At 40.8% G+C, this 27,649-nt stretch overlaps 1 protein-coding gene across 1 annotated transcript in view; it reads right to left on the reverse strand.

Moving 5' to 3' along the window:
* Positions 1–27,649, reverse strand: part of Prkn (parkin RBR E3 ubiquitin protein ligase) — a 1,513,344-nt gene that overhangs the window by 37,143 nt on the left and 1,448,552 nt on the right. The gene's annotated exons all lie outside the window — the stretch shown is intronic.

Below are 27,649 nucleotides of genomic sequence, written 5' to 3' on the forward strand. Positions count from 1 at the left end.
ATGGTGCATTATGAGCTTACAAGCCAGTCTACGATGAACAAACATGTGAAGCAAATGCTGTGGGCATGTCACTGAACAGAGTGACACATCCTCAGCAAGACCCCAAGCAGGACCCTCAGGAGGGCTCTGGAGGAAGGTCTTGTCATTCCAGGTGACAGCTCTAGGAGTGCTGTTGTCCCTGGAGACCTCCTAGTGCAACAAGATGTGCAGGTGGAAGACAGTGATGCCGATGATCTTGACCTTGTGCAAGCCTAGGTCAATGTATGTATTTGTGTTTTAGTTTTTAACAAAAGAGGTGTAAATATTATCTTAACTATTATAAAAATAGGGCTTCTAGAATAAAGATATAAAGAAAGAAGTTTTTGTACAGCTATATAATGGGTTTGTATTTTAAACTAAATGTTATTACAGAAAAGTCAAAGTTAAAAAATTAAAAGGTTGTATAAGACCTGGATGTGGTGGTGCTTATCTACAGTGCCAGGATTCTGGGAGGCTGAGGCAGGACGATTGCAAGTTCAAGCCCAGCCTGGCCAACTTAGTGACTTAATAAGATTCTGTCTCAAAATACAAAAATTAAAAAGTACAAAAGAGCCTGGGATGTAGCTTAGTGTGAAGGTTCTGAGTTCAATCTCTAGTATAGTAACAAATGTTTTATAAACTAGAAGCTACAATAAGGTACAGTTAATTTATTATTGAAAACAGAAGATTTAAAAAAATTAATTTAGTGTAGCCTAAGTGTATGGTGTTTATGAAGTCTACAGTAGCACACAGTAATATCCTGGGCTTTTACAGTCACCCTCTGTTCACTCACTGACTCACTCAGAGCTACTTCCAGTACAGTGAGCTCCATTCTCTATAAGTGGTATATACAGGCACACCCTTTAAAAAACTTCCCCACTATATGTTTAGATACACAGATACTTGCCATTGTGGCAAAACTGCCTCAATATTCAGTACAGTATTTGATATGCTGCACAGGTTTGTAGCCACGAGCAATGGGCTAACCCATCTCACCCAGATGAATAGCAGGCTGCATCATCCAGATCTGTGTAAGCATGTGCAGATGTTCCCACAATGTCAGAGTTGCCTAATAATGCATTTCTTGGGAGGTACTCCCATCATTACAGGATGCATGGCTGCATTTACTTTTAGGATGAGTAAAATTTTAGATCCAGGCAACATGTAAAAGAAGCATATTGTAATTCATGAAACAATGTAGAGATATTTATATTTTAAAAGGTCAGATATAGTTTAGTGTCTAAAAGTAAGTCAGAAAGACCAGGACATAGAGGCCCTTCTTTACTATTCTGTAATTTTAACATTCTTTGCTTTAGGTTTGCTCCTTCTGTGAAGCAGGCATAATAAGATAAGGAAGATTTAACAGTTTCTGGCACACAGTAAACACAATGTGTGGTTTTCTCGTAGGGTTACAATGCTTTATAAGCAGAAGTCTAAAGAACTGTAAGATAATAGTAAGCACTTTATTAGTTAAAGTAATTCCTAACATAGTGGAAAATAATGAGTGCTATGTGTAAATCTCAGGTGAAACTAGGACCCTCTTGGAAATGCCACATGTGTGAACTCCCCATAATTGTCAGGGGGCTTATGGCAAGGGAATGCTGGCCTCTTACTCATGTGTAAGCATGCAGAGCTATGTCACTGTCAATTCCCTTAGACAATTGTACCATGCGGGAGTTACAAGAATTGCCCTTTCATGGCACTCCTTCGACATCATGTCAGTGGAATTGTCAATCAATTGATGCTGGAGTCTGATTTCTCATATGAGACATGTTTAAAGGGCGATGTGCATATTTTCTTTTTCGCAGCATGGGCAGGAAGCAAATGAACAACTTCCAATGTGATCAGAACATTCAAGGACATGCTGATCAATAAAGCTGGGAGCCAGTGGGTACCTACAAGTAATGACCCCTAAAATAAGATTTTGATCCTTAAAGTTTGAGTGATCTCTATATGAAAGCTCAAATTTCTTTGTGCCTGTTTTCTGTCACAACTGCATCTGTTATAAAACCGTCCTATTGTGTGCCATTTATCTTTCTGTCACAGCTCTGAAGTTCTGTGTTAAAAGAACAGGAGAATCAAATACCATCTTAGGACCCCTTACTATAGTAAAGGGAAACATCAAAGTATGAAGCACACATTTGTACTTCTTGGGAACAGAAGAAATAAGATTCTTCTTGGTATGTGACTTTCCTGAAGGTGGCAGCAGAGCTATGTAAGTTCAGCCTCCGTGTGTTAAAATTAGCGTAGAAGAAGAGCAAGGGTCCCTGTGGGGTGACTGGCCTACTGATACATGCCCAACTCGTTCTGACAAGACAGTGCCACAGAGCGGAAACCGTGTTATATAATAACGCGCTAAAACAAGATTCTGAAAAAAAAGAAAGTGAAATTATTTCCTTTCAAGTACACAACATCTTAAAATCACAGAATCTCATGGTAGGAAGCAAGCTTAAACTGTGCCAAGCTCTAAATGCAAACAGACTAAGACAATCTTTTATATGCAATCTTCCAACAAAGAGGCTGAATATAGCTCAGTGGCCAAATTCCTCTGTATTTCTCAAACATATATTAATGATTGAAGGATGATTTAAAAATGGTCATCTAATTTCCCACAAAATTCCATGACATCTATCACCTTGCATCCCTGAAGGCATATTTGTTTTAGGTTTATCTTGAAAAGGTGCTTACTGTCCTTGGTTTCATTTCCATTTGTGGGAGCTCTTAAAGGAACTCTAAAAATTCCCTTTCCTCCACCATCAGCTATCTCATAGACTGCCCACTCAGTGCTGCAGGTGTGAAGTCTTCATTTAGGCACTCACTGTGAGTATCATGGAGTGAGAACCTTATCATCATCCAGCTCAGGACATGGGCTTCATAATGCAGGGCACGGGTCCTTTTAGCTTGCTGCTCCAGAGCCAACCAAAGGGGGACCTCAGCTTAAGAGACTTACTTAGTAAATGCTCTTGATGCTAGGGTGTTCCTCCTGGTGATGGTACTTCTATGAAATGAACTGTCCAATCTACAATTATGGACAAAGATATTTATGTCTACATCCTATCTCCCATAGTTATATTTTTAACTTAAAATATTTATTTGCCATTTTTTGAAACAATGGAATATGCAATTTGGGGGAAGTACTTGAATAATGTCTCCCTACTTTCTATTTATCACTCTTCTATTTTGCTCTTTATTTGTATATTTGTGCTCTCTCTCTCTCTCTCTCTGTATATATATTGTTTCTCCCATAAGAGAAACCATGCAATATTTAAGCTTGTGTTTCTCACTAATTTCACTTAACGTTATGTTCTCAAGTTGCATCCATTGACCTGTGAATGCCTCAAGTTTATGCTAATTTGATTCATTTATACTACCTGTTCATCTTAGTTTGTTGAAAATAAATTTTTGTGTTATTATGTTTGTTTCTTCTTTGTAAGAATCTGTTTGACCTACGTCTTATACTCCAAGTAACTACTTTGAAGATACTCAGTGATTAACTATTGTTATTCTCTCATTTTGTTGTGCAATTTTGCTTTATTTTCTCATATAATAAAAAAATTTATTGGCCATTTGTATTTATTCTTCTTGAAAAGCCTTACTGAGATATAATTTGCATAGTCATGGGTTTTTAAAAAGTTACATATTTTTTGAACAGATAGCACATAGATGCAAGCACAAATTCAAAAGGGTACATTGTGAAAAATAAGACTCCATTCTTCCTTGGTCAGTTAAAAAGCTTCCCAGAGATAACCAATGTTACTGTTTGAATGTGTATTTTACAGAAACATTTTATGCATTCAAACACACATATACACACACACTCTTTTTAAACAAAAGTGTACATAAAATACACATATTGTATGATGTAGTGTGTTCACCATCGTAGTTTTTTGTCTAATGCATCTTACAGGTTACTCTATATTGGTACCTTTTGAGCAGCTTTATTCTTCTTAAACGGCTGCCTAATATTCCAGTTGATAGATGTGCCTTGATTCATTTAACCAGCATCCTACGATGAGCACTTACATCTTTTCCATATTTTGCCATCAAAAACAAAGCCCAGGATTGTCCTTCAACCATAGGCCACTTTGCACATTTGAAAGGAAATCTGTTGGATGCATTTCTGGACATGAGGTAGCTGGGTCAAAGTGTGTGTGTGTGTGTGTGTGTTTGTCTGCCATATTTGTATTGCTTCTGTGCCCTCTATAGCATAGCAAGGTGTGTGAAGGCCCAGTCCCCGCCCCCAACATGGTGTTGCCAATCACTGCATTTGTCAAACCTCATTAAAAGAATCTCAAATAAATCCCAGCACCTTTGCTAAGAACTTTTTACACATGTTGTCTAATCACAGAGACATCTTCTTGGCCAAAGAAATAATTCCAGACCACTTCTAAGTATTGCCCATGCACTGAATTTGGATCAAGGTGACATGTGGCAGTCCTACGCTCCCTTTCCCAGTTCTTACTTCATGGAGCTCGTCATCTCCTGGGTCGTCCTGTCCTGCTTTGGACTGCTTGCTGGGAAAGGACTTTTGGTGGATTTACACACTGACAGCCAACATATTGGAGGTCCAATTTAGAGCGTAGGAACCAGGAGACAGGAAAGTATCAGGTTCCCTTTCATAGTGTATCCTAGACCTTAACTTGGCATATTTGGCCTTCAGTATCTCACACCAGGTACCTTACAGCAGCAGCCCACCAGGGGACAGAGGGAATTGGGGCAGGAACAATTTATGGCAGTGACTCCCTGTCTCCAACTCCTCACTCCCTTTCTTAAGTCTCTTCTCTGAAACCAGTCTAAAGAACAATTCCAATGATGATGGTCCCTGTCTTTCAAATTCCACAGCTCTTCCATTAGCTTCATGGTTTCCCTTGTTTCCAAAGGCTAAAGTAAGCTTTGGATGCATCTGGGGCTCTTGTAAGGATTTGATGACGATAATATTCACACCATCAATGTTTATCCATACAAACTTCTTGGTGGGCAAATTTCGGTCTCTGAAAATTCCCTTTAACATCTTGGAAGGTCTGCCCAATTTTGATTTCAAATCAGCATTTCCAAAACCTTACGGAGCAGTTGGCTCCTTTTAGAAATGGAGCACTGGTCACAGAGTATCAAATTCAACACCACTTTCAAATATTGCCATTCATTAGTGGACCCATTCAAATATTGCCATTAATTAGTGAACATGCTTGAATATGGCCATTCATTAGTAAAATGCACAGCATATGCCTTCTATAATTTTTAACTGGTCTCTAATCCTCGTGACCTTATCATTTACAATCTGTAGCAAGACACTAGACTCTGTAAAAATGATTACACTACGCCAGTAAAAATGTGAAATCTGAGCCATATGGCAATTTGAGCCCAATATGTCCGTGTGCCTGTGGGCATCCTTATGTTCTCTAGCACAACAGGGGAGATTAAATGCTTCCCCTGAACACCTGGGCCGGGTCCTTGGCAACTTAGGGCAAGGCCAGCTTTGGAAAGGGGCCCAACCATGTTGGTAGCACCTTACTAGCACATTTTAGAGATTCTTATCTTTGGAAGTTTTAAAGTTTATTAGTGACCAATAATTCTATCATCTATCTATCTATCTATTATCTATGTATCTATCTATCAAAACCTTTATTGGGTGTTTCATAGTCTCATAAGTGCTTTCGGGATATACCTCTTCAGGCCCCTCCCTCTTCCTTAACCTTGACCAAATGGGTCAAGGTATTTTCTCTCTGAGAATTCTTTCTTTCTTGCATAAACCTCTCCTAAAATGTTGTCCCTTCATAAGAAACTAGTTTTACCTATCTTGTCTTGTGAGTGTGTAATATTTTCCATCTTTTTCTTTTCTAAGTATCTGGAACATGGTAGGTAATTAATATCTGTAGCATGCCAGGTGCCCAGGTCAAGGAGCTTACTACCAGGGTTGATATTTACAAAGAATAGATGAGTTGGGGATCAACTGTGAACCATATGATACAAGTCAATAGTATGCACATTTGTGTACTACAGGATGCAAAACTTCAGAGGCTCATATAGCAGAGAGATCCAGGTGGTCTGTGGCAAATGACATTTTCTTTTCCGCCCCTGACATTTTATCCTTTGGATAGCAGCTCAAACCCCAGTTCTAACTGATGGCATCTCTGCTAACAACTTCTCAAAATCTACCCCAAACTCCCAACCTTTCTCTAAAGCTGCATGCTGCCTACTGTGTATTTCCATTTGGGTAAGCTGGAGTCTGTTGAAAGTCAAGTTAGCTCTGATTCCATGTGATTCCTGTGGAGGTGCCAGGGCCTCACAGGGTAATTGTCACAGAGGTGGAAATCAGCAAAGCTTTGCAGAGTTGAATGAGCAGTAGTAACTAGAAAAGTCTAAACTTCTAAGAAGTAGGAGGGTAGCAGCATGGTGTTAAAATGTAGGAATGAAAAGGGAGAGGTGAGCCCTAGAACCCCTAGAACCGTAGGAGTGAGAAATGAGCCACTGGGCCAGGGTGAATTCCTTAGCGACACTGGAGGCCAGAATTTGGGTCCAGTGTTGCAATAATTAGCCAGATTCTGAGGATAAGGTCATGGGCATGATGGGGTGGAGAAAGCTTCATGACATGGCTCAAAAATAGTTTGAAAACAGAAAAAAATAATGAAGATGCTAGGAAGATAGGGAGAGGAGCAAGGGTAAAGCCCCAGAGAAGGTCAAGGCCAGGGAATGCCAAACACTCTCAAACGATCAATGGCTTTCAAGGGAGAAGGATCAATTTTTGAGGCAAAATTCTAGGACAGCTCTCTGCTGATGAGAAGCCTGTCTGAAGGGATCTCTTTCTCCCCAATCTTCCTGACAAAGTGTAATACCAATAGAGATCTTCTAGAGACAAGTGGAAATCAGAGTTCAAGGCTGATATGGAAGCTGGAGCAGCCATCATCAGCAGAGCCTCCATGACCATGAACTGAAGGGAGCCCAGAAGGATGCAGTGGCACCAATCTGGGAATCTCCTGCTGCCTGGACAATGTTCCAAAACCAGCAGCATGAGCATCACCCAGAGCTTGTGAGAGAAGCAGAATCCTTCCCCTAAAGTACGAGGTCAGGGTCTACATTTTAACACGATCCCACTGAAGTAGAGAAAGCCTAATCTAGATCCATTCTTCAACCAAAAGTCACTGAGTACAAAACCATGTGGGAGGTGCCCTGGAATCTGTAAGAAAAGGTGACATATGGAATGATCCCTGCTTTTCTGAGAGTCCCACTTCTTCCTTTCCTCATTTGCTCTTTGCCTTGAGCATGGACTGTGTGTGAATGTCCACTTTGGGCACTCTCCCCATCTCAGAGAGTTCATAGGTAGCTGTGTCCTCATTGTGTGATGGAGATGAGGTTCCATGGGAACATAGGGCATGAATAGGAGGATGGGGGGTGAAGTGGGATGGTTTAAGTGTGCCAAGAATTGGGACCCTGAACAGCACCCATCCAAGGCCAGGGATGGCATAAATGCCAGGGCCTTGGGGGAAGAGTGGCATTTCTCACTCAGGACCAGGAGCTGGGGGAGGGACCAGAGCAAGAGACCATCAGGGCCAGGGCAGGAGACATGTTTTGGTGGCAGGTTGTGGGGCTCTGGTATGGCTGGGGCTGTAGGACCATGGCCATGGTGTGCAAACCAGGCTGAGCCAGCTCCCTGAGGCTAGTAGGGTCCAGTGAATGCACAAGAGAAAACTCACTTAGGAAATTAATTTGGAAACCTGGGAATGGATTACTAACAAACCCCAGCCAGAACAGACTCCAGCATAATTCTGTGTCACTTTTGTCTTCTTGATTTTAAAATGGTTGGTGAAAAGCCACTGTCCAGACCAGTGCTGACCAATCAAAATACCATAGCAGTAACATTAAAAGTTCTAGTAGCTCCATTAAAAGAGGAACGGTCTGGGGATGTAGCTCATGGATACAGCTCCTGCCTGGCAAGTGTGAGGCCCTGAGTTGGATTCCCAGTAAAAAAAAAAAAAAAAAGCCCAGATGAAGTTAAATTCAATACTGACTTAACATTTTAAAGGAATATCATTTCAACATGTCATTCATATGAGAATTGTTCCTGAGTTACTTTATGACTTTATGTCTTATTTATTTATTTACCAAGCTTTTGGAATCTGGTGCACATTTCACACTAGAAACATCTCTTGATTCAGTAGGGTAGCCCCAATCTACATGCTCAGGACCCTTGCCTGGCTGGTCCAGCCACGCTTACCAGAACAGGTCAGAAGATTCACTAGTGTGAAGACTGCCTGGATCATATAGAATAGCTGGCCAGGTGTGGGACCAGAGAACACAAGAAAGCAGAACACCTCCGACAATTTATAGATAAGTAGAGTTAGATAAGGACATCAGAGAAGTAAGAAAATTACCAGTTTTTAATGATTCAAATACTTTACATTCAAAGGTTTTTTTCTCCCTTGTAATAAAGGCTGCTCTATTTCTTTAGCCTTCACAAGAGTCGCATGAGTTCCATTTTGCACTGTGATGAAGCAAAGAATTGCAGGATACAATCAGTCAGATTAAAGAACATGAAATATGTCTTCAGTGAGGACATATGAGTTTTCCTGCCAAATCATTCTGAGTTATTTTTTAAAAGCAACCCAGAAAATAAGAACTGTTCAGGGTTATCTTGAACTTTCACCATGTCTCTGGGTGTCTGCTTTACCTGCTGGCTCACTTTGTCAATCTTGTACTAAGGATAGTGTCCAGACCATTACTCATGGAGGGGCCTGGGGGACTGTTGCTCCAAGCACACTTTGAACAAGCATCTGTTGCTGATGTCTGCAGTTCCATCCTTCCTTCCAAGGGGAATTTAGTATGTATAGAGTCACAGGAATCTACAATTCAAGTCAGATTCACTGCGACCCAGTATTATTACAGTCTGTCAATTACTTACTGGGTTTGGGTTAAAAACATTTGCTTTTGTATAGAAAACATCAAGCTAAGGACCTTGGTCTTAGCCACAGGACTTTCTTCTGTGATAAGTTCTTATAAATCTGTAATACTTTAGCACTAAAGAATTCATTTTATGAATTAAGAGTTTAGTTTGGATTTCACTCTTAAAGTGAAGGGTCCACTAAGAGAGAACCAGAAACAAATCATGGCAACTTCTCCAACACTTTCCCTGTGTGTGGCACCATTTGAAGCTGTTTTCTGAGGGTTCTGTTGGACCTCAGGTGATCTCTGCCCAGGGCCTTTGCCCTACATTATTATTCATGAACATTCCAGCTCAGAGTGGGAGAGAAGAAATGAGAGCTCCAGGCGGGACCTGAGATATTTATTCTCTCAAGGGCTAAGCCAGTTAATGCTTCTGTTTGTGTTGTTAAGGCCTCTTGGAGAAGGTTCACAGCTGGGCTGCTTAATAATGGTGGGAGCGTTTCCCACATTATCCTCCCTGATATGCATCTCTGCCCTGACTACAGACAATGCAGAAAGCCAGGAACACTTCAAGCAGCCCAGCAACTCCCACAGAGGCCCTGACAGCCTTCAGCCCTCACTGGGCTCTAGGACTCCTCTGCGTGCCTGTTGGCATAAGATACCGCTTGCCTGCCTAGGGATGCCAGCAGGAGGGGAAGCCAATGCCTTCAGCGACCTGAAACACCTTATCTCCCAGAAGCATTCACACCTTGCAGGTGTCTTACTAAATTATAAACTAAAAGGCAAATTCACCCTCCAACAAGATTTTTCCCCCTCTTGCAATTTTATTGCTTTACTAAAGAAGTAGAGAGCAAACTAATTAAGTGGCACCTAAAGAGCAAGACCTGGACTGGTCTGGGAGCTGCTGAGATAACAGGGGCTCTCAGGTGAGCAAATGAAATGCCATGGGCATGGCTGCCTCTTCATTAATAGCTTTTAGGTCCTATGACCAAGGGATGTTCAAAATGCCAAGTGACTATGAGCCAGCTCTCCCTTTTGTAGCACCCCTTCCTTCCCTCTTAGTTTAGGGCAAAGCCTATTCAGGACCATGGGGCCTTAGAATATCTGGATTGATCATATTTAGGGTGGGATAGCTCCTCCTTTTCTTCTGGCATTGTCCCTAATGGGGGTGGACATAATATTTTTCTGCATTTTAAGACATCACCCAATAACTTGGATCACAGCAAGCGAACGGGCATTTGGTGAACAGGGTATGAATAATGACAGTAACTTAACCCCTTATTCATTGACATTCCATCTCTGTCAGTGATGAGAACCAATCTCTAATAGGTGAATAGCTCATATAGGAGCCATCACTGCTGTCCTGTGGAGAGATGCACTGCACAGGCATTTGCAGAGATGCTGCTTCCTGTGGCCAGTGCACAGCTGTGGGAGCATAGGGAGGAAGGGCTAGGTTTGTCCCTGTGAAGCTCAGTCTCTGGGAACCACATGGGTCTCCTCTACTCCTGAACACTGCCTGTGGCCTTCCCTCTGCCCAGGGAACGCAAAGTGTGGGGCTGTGACTCTCAATTAGGAAACTACTTTGAGCAAACTCCCCTGAGTGCAGGCTTGGGCTTGATACTTCTGCATACTCCCTCTGTCCCAAAGCTACATGCATCCCCCCCAACTACACTCCCATTCTGTAAGGCTCAGCCTGTGTCCTGAGTGGGGCTGTCCCCAGCACCAGTCTCTGAGGAGGTACTGAATGAGGTTTATCTCAGGAGTGGGGAGAGACAGCTATAGACACCTCAACAGATAACTCCACTGCAGCAATGCACAGGGAATGGCCTGTTCTCTGCAGCAGTCTGGCCACATCCACAGCCTGGGTGACCCTGGGGGTCCCAGAGGGCAGATAAGATTAATCAGGATGCAAACAGGGCAGTCCTACAAAAGGAGCCAATATGGTCAGTGTCCATGTGCCCAGCTGGAGCGTGAACATTGTTTCTGGGCTTAATGATCCCAAAGGCACCAGTAAATGTAAGTAAATTAAGATGATAAAAATGTTTCAAGATTTCTCTCTGTTTATGTTACCTGTATATTTCTATGACTCTGTCCAAACAGACTTTTCTGTAGGGAAATGTACCATTGTGTGCATCATTCAGTGCACAGTGACACCAGTCAAAATGAAATACTCTTCATAGGAAGGCTATTTCGAAGGATGGAAATGCTCATTCAAGTAAGTCATGAAATGGCACAAACATCCACACCTTCCCCTTTATTATACAGAGAACCCAACACCCTCTGTCAAATCAGTAGCAACACAGCCATAAATACTGGGATGAAGTTCCAGTAGAATGTTCTCACATATGTTTATTATTTTATATTTTCACTGAAAGCAGGACAATAGACTAAATCAGTGATGGCAAACCTTTTAGAGACCAAGTGCCTAAACTGTAACCCCCAAACCACTTATTTATCAGAAAGTACCAACACTGCAATTAAACCTGAATATCTGATGCTTGGCTGCTGGGCTTATAGAAAGGACTCTGTGTGCCCACTGTGGCACATGTGCCATAGGTTCTCCACCACTGGACATCTCCTCCAACCTATGACTTTTTAGCCTGTGTACTGATTTTATGTCCCTAAACATCTCAAAGGACTTTAACTACAGTGGGTGGAACAGGCACAGTCATATAATAAATTTACAGTGGGACTTGGGGAAGTCATTAGTTGTCATTTGTCATCATATGTTCAGAGACCTCTTTTTTAAAGATGGTTATTCACTTGTGGCAGCTACAGTGCTTTGACTGTGAAGTATCCACCATGGGCATCTAGCTGGCTTTAGGGTTTGTGAAGAGAAACAGGGCTCCATGAGCCCCCAAAACCTGGCAGGCTGAAATTCAGTGTCACACAGGCTAAGATTCAGGATCAGACGGTGTGTGTGTGTGTGTGTGTGTGCTTAGGAAGTAGTGACAGAGAATCAAGAGAAGGATCAGGTGCACATCTTCACCTACCTACCAATGAGGCAGTTAAAATAGTGTATTAAAAGTGGAACTTTGCTGCCATAAATTTTGAAAAGAAAAAGCTTTTCTGTTGCTATGAGGAATGTCAAGTTTCAAGAATCTAAAGTAAACATATGAGGTATGATGAAAATGTATAGTGGATGTTTAAAATTATAGTAAAAGACACATTGCCATTAATCTTCAAAATATTCCCTCTTGCTTTGAATACACTTATCATTCTTGCCACTTTCTGAAGCACTTCTGGAAGTCCTCTTTTGTGAGTGTCTATATGAGGTGTGATAAAAATTATGATGAATGCTACTTCTGAGTGCCATCCAATGGAAAGACAGGCTTGAACAAACATTACGGTGTGTTCACATCTACCTTATTCACCAGATCTGGTACCATGTGACTTACGGCTCTTTCCCAAAGTCAAAATGGCCATAAAAGGTAAACACATTTTGGGTTGATTCAGGACATTAAGACCGACAGCCCAGGATAACTAAAGACACTCAGGGGCTCCAGAACTGCTTCAGAAAGTGGCAAGAAGTATGGGATAAATGTGTTTGAACTGAGGAGGAATTTTCTTTATTTTTTTGGCGGGGGGGATTCATGGCAATGTGTCTTTTACTGTAGTAAATTTTTTAAAAAATTAAACACTCACCATATTTTTGACCACACTGCATATATCTGATATGGGTTCAGCATTGGCAATAACCCAGGGATGGTAGTAAACAGCCTGTGGATGAGAATGATCCTCATACTTTCTATTTGCTTTTTTTCCCGAATCTGATTTGATCCAAGTCTTGGTTTATAATTAAATCTTTCCAATAATAGTCTCATTATTTTAAAGTCAGGAATTTTGGTCTGATGCTCTCTGAAAGGAAGCTGGAGCCTCCATTGTCATGTCAATCATTTTACTCAAATCCACCCATAATGTAAGGTGGGTTGCTTCTAAGGCTTTCTTTTGGAGATGTCAGCTCAATATAAAAACCTTTTTAATGCTTAAATCACCAGACTTACAGGAACTTCTTACCCTGTCCTTTTGAACTGTGTCCTAAGTGATGCTTTACACTCTCAGTATATGATCAGGATTTGAGTGCAATGCCTCAAGTGCATGGTCCTTATATGCCTTGAGTGTTGGTCCTTATATGGACCAGCAAAGTGACTTCTTAGTTAACATTAGCCCAGCGGAAGTAGTTTTAGGCTCAAGACAATGCAGTGACAGTCAACAAACAGTTTCCTAGATTCCCTTTCTCCAGTCATTTCCCTTCAACTCAGGCAAAGTGGATTCTCCTCTCATGTTTGCTGAGCAGCAAGCAGTTCAATGGAGGACAGCCAGTTTCTGTCAATCCGGGCTCCACACCACATCATGTTCAATGACATCGCCACAACTGTGGATATGCAGATCTGTAATCACTTTCCAGACAATGAATTCTTAGGTTAACACAATCATGCTGTCACTGAAGACTTCGGAAATGGGGCCAGAATAAAGAAGCATCACAGAATCAGGACATGGCTGCCCTGCTGACTCAGTCCCTGTGGGCATTGCCCACCAACTGTTTGGGCTCATCTGACATTTTTAATAAAATGGAACTTTAGAGGAGTAAAATCGAGACTTAATTTTAAGGTCATCAAAATGCATTTACCCAGAAACCTACATAATGAGTTGCTATATTAAAATTTCTTTATATTTTTATAAATATGTTTTTACAACTTTTTGTACCATGGGGAGTCATAATCTACATTAAAAAGTCATACCAAGATTATTATAATTTCTAAGAACAATGTGGATGTTAATTATTAGTGAATCATAACTACCTATAGGAATGCACTGGCTTGATGAGCAAGAAATAAAACTGCATCATTTGGCAAAAATGAAAAGGGAGGGGAATGGGAAAGTGAGCAACCCACAGTATGCTGAGGGAGGGTCTGCATACTGGGACATTTGCTTTCTGGGAGGCAATTTATAGGATTGCAATGCCTTAATTCTAAGATGGCATTAATTGCTAAAAGTACCATCAAATTTAATAGCTTGACAAAAGAAAGAAAAAGTTCTACCATTGCGATATCCATATTGTTTTAAAACATCATCTTGATTTCAGAAATGTTAAAACACATAAAAAGGTGCTTCTTGGAGCCAAGGATATGTTTTGTATGCAAAGCCTAAAAACACACCCACATGATATGACCTTTCTAGCAATTTTTTTATTCTAGAGAGAAATCAGTATTGTAGTAAAAATTAGTGCATAGGAAAATTATCACTATTCTGAAAGACAAATTATTCAAACAAATCATGGCACATTTTCATAAGTAGTCATCATTGAACATGGTATTAGAGAAATGTGACAATGTTTGTTATATTAGTAAGGGTGAAAAACTGGGAAAAAAAAGCATATTAGCACAAACCTGGGGGGGGGGGGAGAGGGAGGGAGAGAGAAAGAGAGAGAGAGAGAAATCTAGAATGCTAGAATGCTATACAGCAATGAGTTAAAAACCCAACATCCAGCTACCTGGGATCTTGGTTGCTTTCTATTTTTTCCCTTTCATTTCTCCAGTTTTCTGACATTACTCAATGAGTATGTATTGCTTTTGTGATAATAACAACTTGTGCAGTTTTCATCTAACAAAGATATTTTGGATGAGCCTTTAAGTGCGCTCCTGGGCCCCAAACTGCTAAGGGTGGATGGCTGTGTGCACACTGGCCAGGCAGTCAGTGATGCTGTGAGTGGAGGCATAGTAAATGCAGGGCAGATGCTAAGGAAGCAAAGAGAGCTTGGAGGAAATGTTTGCAGATATTTTATCTATATAACATCACTTGGAATCATTCATGAATGTTAAAAGAGTCGAGAGATCCTATGCACAATGATACTTCTCCTGATTGCTTTATTAAAACACAATAGGGCTGGGGATTTAGCTCAGTGGTTTCACCGCCTCCTGCGCAAGCACAAGGGCCCGAGTTTGATCCCTGGTACCAAAAAAAAAAAAAAATTAGGAAGTAGCTAATGAATTCTTATCCAAAATGAGGTGGCCTTTGCCTGTTTACATACTATCCACCCAAATAGGTCACAATCATGCTGCAAGTCTCGCAGACATTGTAAAAAGGAAGTCCATTTTTCTTTTTTTTTCCCATCAAGTTTATTGGTACATTTTAGGTATAAAATACAGTTACATTTATCATTGGGATCTTGTACCTTTACATGATGTATCTTGGTGGAAGTCTATTTTTCAAACACAGCACCTACATGGTTGTGAATACTCCTCAATACTACAAACATTTTGGACAGGAAATCTCTGAGACTATTAGATCATTATGTGTTCTCTAGTGAGCCAGGCTATAATGGCCATATAGCTCCCAGAGTAGGATCTTGGGGAATGAATTACCAAATGGCACAGATAAACGTGGTGTGCTGACACTAACAGACAAATAAAAATGGAGAAGCCAGTCCTTTTGATGTGGCCCAAGGCATAGATGGAACTGGGAGAACTTTTAGTTTAAAGGAAAGTTTTGAGCTTGCTGGATAATTTTAGGTTGCCAGAAGGTTCAGTTGAGTCACATAAGACTGTCAGTATAAAAATTAGAGCAAGCCCAACCTTGGAATGATATTTTACAGGAAACAACAATCCATGGAAGAAGAATTCAATACCCTATTTGAAACCAGATCTCCTTCACAGTCCAATTGCCATCACCCTTCAACCTTCAGGACTAGCCTGAAGAAACACGCTCTCAATGGCAGCCTGCCTTCTTTTCATTACCAAGGTTCTTGCAATAGCCTCAGATCAATAGAAGTGCTATGTATCTATATAAATCTGAGTAGCAGATCCATTCTCATAAAGTTTACCTTGTCCTGATTTTCAGCTGAGAAGCAGAACTGAAAAGTATTTCAGGAAGATTAAATTCTGTCTTATGTATATTATGAACAAGAGTGCTACGCTGGGCACAGTGGCCATTCTTGTGCCAGGATGAAAAAGATCATAGGCACAGGTTCTGGGCACTCTGTGGATCTGCTAGGTCCGCAGCTTGGTACTTTCAGTGTCTGCTGCCCTTGACAAGGCTGATGGATGGGGAAAACTTCTAGCATTGGACTGGGATCAAGAAAGGAAAGGGGCCTGGGCAGCAAGGAGCAGGGACTCTGAGCATGGTGCTGAGAGTGAGGATGTGAGAGGTAGACGTGGGTTTCAGCTGTCAGCCTTACAGCAGAGGAGGTGGCCGGCTGTGACCTCTGGCAGCTGGCACAGATGTAGCTGTAAACCCTGCTGTTATCTATTGTCCCCTGTTCTTTTTTCAGTTTAGGAACATGAGGTCCTAGCTGTGAGAAGCAGTGCTTAGCCTTTCAGTGAGACTGGGGGCCTTTCCATCAACTTCAAGGAAACTCTCAGTTGGTGCCCTTGAGCCTGCACAGTCAGCTCCTAGCTGCCTCGCCTACTCTGAAACTGATGTTTCAAGGAGCCCTGGGTGAGAAGGGAAAGAGGGAGCTGTTGCTGGGCTCTGGTTCTCATCATGGGTCACATGGTTCCATGAGAGGAACCACATGTGGAGAGGAAATGCCATTGCAGGGGGTTTGGGGTAGAAAATCAGCAACCAGCATGTGGTACATGATTGTGGGGTGGAGAAAAGCACTATTGGAAGTACAAAGGGTAATCAAAATATGCAGTGAATGTTTAAATTAAAAAAATTAAAAGACAAATTGCCATGAATCTACCTCAAAATACTCCACCTCTGAACACACTTGTACTAGCCCACTGTACCAGCCACTTCCTGAAGCAGTTCTGGAAGTCTTCTCTCGTGAGTGCTGCCAAGTGCCATCCAGCAGAAAGGCAGCCTTGTAAAAACATTATGGTGTGGCCCTCATCCACCCTATTAATCAGATGTGGCACCACATGACTTCTGGGTCTTCCCCAAAGTCAAAATGACCACAAAAGCTAAATATTTTGAATCAATCCAGGACATTAACATAGCCAAGACAGTGCAACTAAAGACACTCGCAACAAAGGATTTCCAGAACTGCCTCAGAAAGTGGCAAGAATGATGGGGAATATTTTGAGGTGGATTCATGGCAATGTGTCTTTTACTATAATACATTTAAAAAATATTAAATATTTACTGTATTTTTTGATCATGTCTTGTATATAATCTATTCTCATTAAAATACTACATTAAGGCTCTAGATAGCAGTTACATCAAGCATGAGTGGATTGCTAAAACAATTGTTAAAATAATTTGAGATTTTTTTGAAGACAAAGAAACCTATACATGACAATGATAGCCACCCTATAGTGTGATGATATTTACAAATGCTGGCAAAAAACAGGAGATCTCATCCTGAAGCCATTTCCTTCATAGTGAAAGAATGCGGAACATGCATGCTGCTTTCTCTAAGTGATTTTATTGTGCAGATCAATAAGTTAATACTGTAAGCGATAATATAAACCATGGCAGTTTTTTCCAAGACACTTGTAAGCTCTGGTTTCATTGTGGGGCAAGATTTATTTCCTTTGTTTTGCTGATGAGACTCCAGAGACCCTCCTTCAGAATGTCTGGGTACCATGGCGACAGGCATGCCTGAAGAGATCAATACAGTGGCTGCCTGTGAGAGCTTGAGAGCTTAAAGTGGCCTGGGAATGCATCCATTCATTCATTCACTCATTCATTTATTCAACACATGCTTATTAAGTATCAACTGTGCATTTCTGATGTCTGGTGGAGGTAGAATTGGGGACAGAGATAAACAATTTGCTCTCACTTGGTTTCCTGACAGCTGGGCTAGAATATCTTGGGGATTGAGCTATATTTTGGGAGTGAATTAGGTTACTTTGGAAACTACATTACCCTTTCCAAACACCCAAATAACCCAGGAGGCCAGATGCACAGTTCTGTGTATGAGGGCCACGGTGCCCTTTCTGGTTGGCTATGGAAACCCTGAGTAACTGGATGGTGGCCTGCCAGGCACTGTCTGGAAGGTGCTATCACCTCTGCCTTCCTTGTACCATCATCTGGCTCTGCCTTCCTCATCCCTTCTCTGCCAGGATCTCCTTCCATTAGAAGAATGGTGATTTAAAACTCATCTATATATTACAAAAAAGGGAATAAAGATCATAGCAGTTCACCAGTCTATAATACAGGCTAACTGAATAAATTACAGAAAGCCCAGGGACCTGGCCAGCTCAGGAGGGAAGCCAAGGTAGGAACATTGCAGGGAGACCTGGGGAGAAGGTGGGGACCATGTAGGTTTAGGGGAGGTAGGAGAGCAAAACGGGGTGTGCTGAGAAGCCCTCAGAAGTAGGGGCAGGTATTTGGGTGTGGTGGTGCACGCCTATAATCCCAGAACTCAGGAGGCTAAGGTAGGAGGATCTCTGTGAGTTCGAGGCCAGCCTGGGCTCATGGTGAAACCCTGTCTCAAAACAACAACAACAATAAAAAAAACAAATAAATTAAAAAATAAATAAAAACAACAACAACAACAACAACAAAAAGTAGGGGCAGGGAAAGGAAGCTCTGTGTAGCACTGGTTGAGGTGGGTCCCAGTGTCACCTGAAACCTGGCCAGCCATGAAGAGCCAGGAGTTTCTGGTCATAAGATCCCCCATTAGTCAAGCTGAGGTTGGAGCCATGTGGTCATTCCTGGGGACCAGGATAACACCAAACAAATGAGATGTTGAATCTCTCTAGCTCTGAGGAAGTTAATTAAAAAATGGAATTTTTAATTAAAAGGAAAAGCTCCTGAGAGGAGAGAGAAGCATTTCCAGTGAGAAGGCAAGCGAGGTGGGCTGCACACAGCCCTCACCGTTCCTTCCTCTTTCCTGCTGCCTTGAGAGGGGGCTGAAGTGGGAATGGAAGAGGCAGCAGAAGAAGAAGGAGATAAGGGCTCAAGGAAGGAATGAAGTCTGAGTGGGGCAGCCAAGCAAGTGGAAAGTCCGACCTTTTTCCGGCATTGTTTCCTGGGTTGAGTGGGGCAGGTCAGTGAGGCAGGAACTGTGATTTTAATTCACATTCTCTCTTTGCTGCAAATCACTCTTAGGAGCATAAATTGTTAATTTTACTTCCAAAAGTACTGAAGATAGAGACCAGGACCACATCTTGATCTCCAACGCCATTGGCCAAGGTGGTTCCTGCCAGCATCATCTCCCCAAATGTTGGAGGCATGTACCTCATGTCCCTATTCCAGGCCAAGGCAGAAGGTGCTGGGTTTGGCCAAGGAAGCAGCCAGCCTCTGCTTTCTCCAGTGCTCTGTGTGCAGTCCTAATACCCGAGACTGTTTAAAGGGCTCGAGCCTTGTGCATATGAACCCAGTTCCTGAGATGGTTCTTGGTAGCCACCTGCAGCTTCTGCCCTGACATCCCACTATGCAAAATGTGCTATGAAAGGCTCTTCTCTCTGCTAAATTGTTACATCTTACTTAGGAGGCTAGCTCTACAATTATTTATTAACCATTAACCTTTTGGCTGAGACTTATTTTAAAAAGTAGAAAAAGTCAGGTAATTTGTGTTTTATCCTTCTGTTAATCTGTGTTCTCAATACTTCACAGAGTACAAAGATGATTTTTAAAAAAAATTACAGAGGAAAGTAATCTTTTCCCGATGAAGCTCAAGGCTCAACAGGCATAAAAGGCAAATTACTCTCCTCCACTAGAGGATGGTCTCCGTGGAGCAGGCTGCGGCTAAGTGGTGTGGGGAGAATCTGTAGTTGCCAAAGACTGTATTATGCATGGGCTGGAAATTAATCGGTTTCTGTTTTAAATACTAACTCTCTTATCATTCACAGGAAATTAAACTCAGCTTGAAAAGGAGGTAGGCATGTGAGGAATTCACTTTCTTCTACCTGAACATAGCTGACAGCCACTCCAAGGGAAGGACACACAGCTAGTCATTCTACAGGCGATGGAAGTTGCCACATCATTGTGTTCCCTGTTTCTTATTCACACTTTGATTGTGAGTGTGTAACAAACAGTCTTGGGGTAAAGGACAGCTCTGTGGTCCAACTGTAGGTCAGGGAATCTCATGAAAACCTTGGGGAGATCACAGGTAACTAACTCAACCAACAGCACCTAAAAAGGGCCCCTTAAAGAGTACTAATGACATAACCAGTGAAATCTTATTGGATCCTCACAGCACCATTCATACAGCTAGGCCTTATTTTCCACTCAAGCTCATTTTATAGATATGGAGGATTGAAACTCAGTGATTAGGGGCCTTGTCAAGGTTATATGGGGTGTACTTGAATAATTTGGTGAACATTTAAATTTAAAAAATTTATTACAGTAAAAGATATGTTTTGTTAATCCCCCTCAAAACACCTGGGCCCCTCCCTGCTAACACACTTATTCCATTGCCTCATACTGAAAGTCTTCTTCTGTGAGTGTTGTGGTTGTCCTGATGTCCTGAATTGATTCAAAATGCTGACCTTTCATGGTCATTTTGATTTTGGAGAAGAGCAAGAAGTCTTATGATGCCACCATTGAATAAGGTGGATGAAGACTCACCATAAAGTTTTTACAAGTCTGCCTTTCTGTTGGATGGCATGCAGCAGCACCATTCACCATATTTTTGATCATGCCTTGTAAAAATACTCAAGAAAGACTTTCAGAACTGCTTCAGAAAATGGCAAGAATGATGGAATGAGTGTACTTGAAGTGAAGGAGAGTCCTTGGAGGGGTATAAGTGTCAATATGTCCTTTAGAGTAATTAATTTGTAAAATTTATACATTCATTGTATGTTTTGATCAACCTTTGCACAGCTAGTTTGGACCCAAATCTAAGATAGAATGACTTTAAAGCACTACTGATGGAGGCAACCCTCTGGATGCAGTTGGAGGGTCCTGGCTTGCGTGGAACTTGCAGATCCAGGCTGCTTCAGACAGGCACCCCTCCAGACGCAGTTGGAGGGTCCCAGCTGGTGGTGTGGAACTTGCAGATCCAGCCCGTGCCCCGGCAGCAATCCACTGGATTCCCCACCCCCACCTCCACCCCGCTCCTCTGGCCTCTTGGCTGTAACTGACATCTGATTCCACACTACAAAGACACAGAGGACACCGGACCACCAGACCACTGTATTGGGTAAGTGGAGCGATCATCACCTCCCAACAGAATTGGGACTATCTTCAGGGGAAGGGCAGCTGGAACCTGCAGTACAACCCTGCAGAGTTCAACCCTACAGGAGGGCAGGGAGCTCAACTTGGGACCTGCAGCCAGAAATCTGCCTGAATCTCACAGGTCTACAACTGGCTTACTGAAACTCATTGACTTATATCTGCACTCTGCCACCCGTGTTGTCTATTGTGACAACAGAGACATACCCTGAAAGAGCCCTTTCATTTTTATTTTTATTTTTTATTTCCAAAATTAATATTATTGGTTTGTTTCTTTTTCCTCTTTTCTTTTCTTTTTTTTCCTCTTATCTTTAATTTTATTTTTCTTTTCTCCTACTCTTGGCAAAATTTTTTTCTTTCTTTTTTTTCTTCTCTCTCTTCTCTTTCCTTACTCTCTCTCTCTCACACAGACACACTGTCTTGCTGTCCCATATTGCTCATCTCCCTTTTTGTCCCTGTTCTGGCCCTCATTCGGAGTTCTTTATTTTTCTATTATTCTCTTTTTCCTTCTCGCCTGTGTCCTCTGGCCTCACTGCTAACCTTCCCCTATCCTTCTACCCATCTGTCCCTTCCTCCCCAACTCCTTCTAACTCCCCATCCTGAAGGGTAAAGTGTTATATTGAAGAGTTTACTCACTATAAACATATGTTGGTTTGGTCCTTGACCTTGATTTAATCCACACACTTAAAGGTGATAGATTAATAACTACCACAAAATGTTATTTTTTAAGATGCACTTGATGCAATGGTGTTGCTGATTGTATCACTTGGGCTAAGGTGTTGTTATTGATCTAGTCAGCGATCCTTCCTAGTATAAGGATAATGAGATAGCCTCAGAGTCATTAGAGGCTCAAAACTTAAAGACCAGCTATATCTGAAAGTCACCTCTGAGAAATCATTCCATAAAGGTTCTAATTACAAGCAAAACAGATACTTACAATAAGCAATTTCAAAGTATCAACCCAGGAGTTAAACCAAGGACAGTACCAAAAACAAAAATGAGAAGACATTTAAGCAAGGCACAACCTCAGACTTCCACCCCACCAAGGGTCCCTGGGGGAAATGAGGTGGAAAAGTCTGATAACCAACCACCTGGACACCCTGAACTGATAGCACAGGAAGTAACAAAACAGATGAATGAGGCTCTAGAAAAATTCAAAGCAGAAAAACATCTCCCAGATATCTGCAGAGATGGTGAGCAGAGTGAAAGGCATGATTAGAAACTCTAGAACAGAAAAAGATAAAAAAAATAGATGAGCTCAGAAATATGCTGGAAGCCATGAATACTCAGCATAAGAAAGAAATGGAATCCATGAAACAGATTCAAACAGATATTCAGGAGATTAAAAACTCCACTGAAAAGTATCCACAGCAGATTAAGGGAATCTGAAGATAGAATACCAGATATAGAAGACAGGATCATGGTTAAAGATCAAGAAAACAGAAATTTCTTAAAAATAGTAAGGAACCATGAGAAATCAATTCAACAGCTGCTAGATGATGCAAAGAAGAATAACATAAGACTGATAGGAGTCCAAGAAAAAACAAGAGAAAGCACAATTGACATAAAAAAACTGTTCACAGAAGTAATAGTAGAAAACTTCCCAGACAGAGGTAAAGAAGTGGACATACAGATAAGTGAGGCATATAGAACTCCAACTAGCCGTGATCAAAAAAAATCTACATCTAAACATATAATAGTCAAGATCCCAGAAACCCAACAGAAGAACAAAATCCTACAAGGAGTTAGAGAAAAGAAACAAATCACCTACAAAGGAAAGCCCATCAGAATCACAGCAGACTTTTCAACACAAACCCTCAAGTCAAGGAGAGTCTGGAGTGAAGTATTTCAAGCCCTAAAAGAAAATAACTTCCAACCTAGACTGTTGTATCCTGCAAAATTATCTTTCAAAATTGATGGGGAAATTAGATACTTCCACAACAAAGAACACCTGAGAAATTTCATGAACACCAAACCAGCACTACAAGCAATTCTAAACAATATCCTAGAAAAAGACAATGAGGGTCACAATTCCATGAGGCCCAACAGAGGGAAACCACTAGGCAAGGTCAGACACTAAAGGGAAAGGGGTGAGGGAGAAACAAAAGAGCCAACAAAAGTAAAACATCATGACAAGGAGGAATCAATATCTATCAATTACAACCATCAATGTTATTGGCCTCAATTCACCAATCAAAAGAAATAGACTGGCAGAATGGATTAAGCAGCAAAATCCAACAATATATAATATACAAGAAACACACCTAACTCAAAAAGAAATTCATAGACTGAAAGTAAAAGGATGGAAAACAATTCTCCATGCCATAGGAACCCAGAAAAAAGCAGGGGTAGCAATCTTACTTGCAGACAAAGTAGATTTCAAACCAAAACTAATTAAGAGAGACAAAGATGGTCACTACATCCTTGCGAAGGGAACAATCCAAGAGGAAGAGATGACAATCCTAAATATATATGCACCAAATACGAATGCCCCCAACTATACAAAACAAGTATTAATGGATATGAAAAACCAAATAAACACTAACACAATTGTAGTGGGGGACCTCAATACCCCACTATTACAAATAGACAGATCATCCAGACAAAAAGTTACCAAGGAAATTCTAGAACTGAACCAAGCTATTGAACAAATGGACTTAATAGATGTTTACAGAGTGTTCCACTCCACAAAATCAAAATACACATTCTTTTTGGCTGCACAGGGGTCATTCTCCAAAATAGATCACATGCTAGCTCATAGGACATGTCTAAGTAAATGTAAAAGAACTGAAGTTACCCCCTGTATTTTATCAGACCATAGCGCAATAAAATTGGAGATCAATAACATAAGAAACTGCAAAACCCCTACAAACACATGGAAACCAAATAACACCCTCTTGAACAACCAATGGGTCACAAAAGAAATTAAAGAAGAAATTAAATAGTTTCTGCAAATAAATGAAAATGCCACTACAACATACAGGAATGTATGGGACACAAGGAAAGCAGTTCTACATGGGAAATTCATAGCAGTGAATGCCTATATTAGGAAAACAGAGAAAACTCAGATAAATAACCTAATGCAGAACCTCAAGCTGATAGAAAAAGAAGAGTATAACAAATCCAAAGCTCATACAAGAGAGGAAATTATAAAGGTCAGAGCAGAAATCAATGCAATGGAGACTAAGAGAACAACACACAAAAAAAACAATGAATCAAAGAGTTGGTTTTTTTAAAAGAATAAATAGAATCAATAAACCTTTAGCCAATCTTATCAAAAAAGGGGAAAAAAGGGCACAAATACATGCAATTAAGAATGAAAAAGGTGAAGTCACAACAGATCCAATGCAAATCCAGAGGATCATCAATACCTACTTTGAAAACCTGTACTCCAATAAAATGGAAAACACAGAAGAAATGGGCAGATTCCTAGATACATACAAACTGCCAAAGTTAAATGAAGAAGATATAGAAATTCTAAACACCCCAATTACAATGAGTGAAATTGAAAATGTAATAAAAAATTTACCAACCAAGAAAAGCTCAGGTCCTGATGGCTTGACTGCTGAATTCTACAAGACATTTAAAGAAGAATTATTGCAATTACTCTTCAATCTCATCAAGGAAATTGAAAGGGAAGCAATACTTCCAAATTCATTCCTGGAAGGGTTACTCTGATTCCAAAACCAGGGAAAGACACAACCCTAAAAGAGAACTATGGGCCAATCTTCCTAATGAACATAGATGGAAAAATCCTCAACAAGATACTGGCAAACAGAATACACAAGGTCATCAAGAAGATCATACACCCTGACCAAGTCAGATTTATCCCAGGGATGCAAGGCTGGTTCAACATTCATAAATCAATAAATGTAATACACTATATTAACAGAGTCAAGGACAAAAACCATGTGATAATCTCAGTAGATGCAGAAAAGTTATTCGACAAAATCCAACACCCATTCATGATAAAAACACTACAGAAAATTGGAATAGAAGGTCTTTATCTCAACCTGATTAAGGCTATCTATGAAAAACCAACAGCCAACATCATACTAAATGGTCAAAAACTGAAAACTTTCATGCTAAAATCAGGAACAAGACAAGGATGCCCACTATCACCACTCCTGTTCAATATAGTTCTGGAAACATTAGCCACAGCAATTAGAAAAGAGAAAGAAATAAAAAGAATAAAGATAGGAAAGGAAGAAGTTAAATTGTCATTATTTGCTGACGATATGATACTCTACGTAGAAGACCCAAAAAACTCCGCCAAAAGACTTCCAGACTTAATTGATAGATTCAGTAGAGTAGCTGGATTCAAGGTCAACACTCAAAAACCAAGAGCCTTCTTGTACACAAATAACAGACTCACTGAGAGAGAAATTAGGGAAACAATTCCTTTTACAATAGCATCCAAAAAACTGAAATATCTAGGAATCAATCTAACAAAGGAAGCAAAAGACCTCTATACTGAAAACTATAGCACACTGAAAAAGGAGATTGAGGAGGATATTAGAAAATGGAAAGACATCCCTTGTTCCTGGGTAGGAAGAACCAAGAAAGTGAAAATGGCCATACTTCCAAAACTATTACATAGATTCAATGCAATTCCAAAAATATACTTCACAGAACTAGAGAAAACAATACAAAAATTCATTTGGAACCAGAAGAGACCTAGAATAGCAAAAGCAATTCTAAGCAACAGAGACATGGCAAGGGGGTATCACAATCCCCAACTTGAAACTATACTACAAAGCTACTGTGATAAAAACAGCATAGTACTGGCAAAAGAACAGACCTGAGGATCAGTGGAATAGACTAGAAGATACAGAAGCAACTCCAGACATACTCAGCCACCTCATCTTTGACAAAGGAGCCAACCACCATCATTGGAGGAAAGATAGCCTATTTAATAAATGGTGCTGGAAAAACTGGATTCTAACCTGCCAAAGATTAAAACTAGACCCATACCTATCACCATGTACTAAACTAAGATCGTAGTGGATTAAAGATCTAAATATTAAGACAGAAACACTAAGCTTGCTGGAAGATAAGTTAGGTAGAACTCTTGAAGACATTGGCATAGGAAAAGACTTCATGAACAAAACCTCAGTAGCACTGGAACTAGCAGAAAGAATCAACAACTGGGATCTCATCTTATTAAAAAGCTTTTGCACTGCCAAAGAAACCACCAACAGAGCTAACAGACAACATACAATGTGGGAAAAAATTTTAGCAGCTGTACCTCAGACAAAGGACTACTATCTAGAATCTATAAAGAACTGAAAAAAATCAGACCCCTCAAATTCAAAGACCCAATTCAAAAATGGGCATCTGAAATGAACAGACATTTCTCAGACAAAGAAGTAAAAGCAGCAATCAAATACATGAAAAAATGTTCAACACCACTCGTCATTCAAGAGATGCAGATGAAAACAACACTGAGATTCCACCTCACCACACAAAGAATGGCTGCTATCAAGAAATCAACTAATAACAAATGCTGGAGGGGGTGTGGGGAGAAAGGAACCCTTCTCCATTGCTGGTGGGAGTGGAGACTGGTGCGACCACTGTGGAAATCAGTATGGAGATACCTCAAAGAACTAGGACTAGAGGTCCCATTTGACCCAGCTATTCCTCTGCTGGGTATTTTCCCAAAAGAATTTAAAAAATCATACCACAGCGATATATGTGCACCCATGTTCATAGTGGTACAGTTTGTAATAGCTAAAGCTTGGAAGCAACCCAAGTCCCCATCAATTGGAAACTGGATAAAGAAGATGTGGTTTTTTATAAAATGGAGTACTACTCAGCCATAAAGAACAAAAAACTAGAGTCATTTATAGCTAAATGGATGCATATAGAGGCCATACTCTTAAGTAAAATAAATAGGACACACATGTGTAAATACCAAATAGTTTCTCTGGTGTGGAAACTGAGAGTGCAAACAAGGGTTAAAATGATTAAAATGAATAATTGATAATTTGAAATAGGAAAAAAGGTCCAAAGACGAAGGGGTGAAGGGAGGGGAAGAGGAAAGGAAAGGAGGGAAAGGAAAAACTATGAGAAAAGAAAAAATAAATGGAAATGAAATCTGTGTAAATAGGGAAGGGCGGAGGGGGTGAAGGGCGCAGAGGTAATGGGGGAAAAAATAAGAACCAAGATATATCATGTACAGGTACAAACACCCAATGATAAATGTAAACGAATTGTATACCTAAAATGTACCAATAAAAGAACTTAGAAAAAAAATAAAGTATTACTGATGATGAATAACAATGATACTACTAACATTTACTGAGCAATCACTAAGGAATAAGCACTATGAGGAGCCTGTTCACAAATTAACTTAGTAGATCCTCAATTTGCAGTCCCTCTGCACTATTACCCTCTCTAGCTCCCCTCAAGGAATCTCAAAGCTTGGCAGGTGTCCCAGCTCTTCTCTCAGTCTCCCAGAATCCTTCTGGGATGTTGCTTCCTGCAGATTTGGGCCACTGTCCTCTCTTGTCCTGGTGACGGCGGCAGTCCCTTGTCTTCTGAAGTACACATGGGCCTTGAGGACATAATTCCTCTGGCTGAGACACTGGAGTCCTAGAGCAGGAGCCCCATTCTGACCTGTCTGTGCTGGAGCCCACCTTCTCCTTGATGTCCACTCTGCTCACTGAGCCTGCCCTCCTTCTCTCAG

Source organism: Heterocephalus glaber, unplaced genomic scaffold (assembly GCF_053883595.1).
Source record: "Heterocephalus glaber isolate CG9 unplaced genomic scaffold, H.glaber_assembly_v1.0 deba00001523, whole genome shotgun sequence".
In the NCBI taxonomy this organism is placed as follows: domain Eukaryota; kingdom Metazoa; phylum Chordata; class Mammalia; order Rodentia; family Bathyergidae; genus Heterocephalus; species Heterocephalus glaber.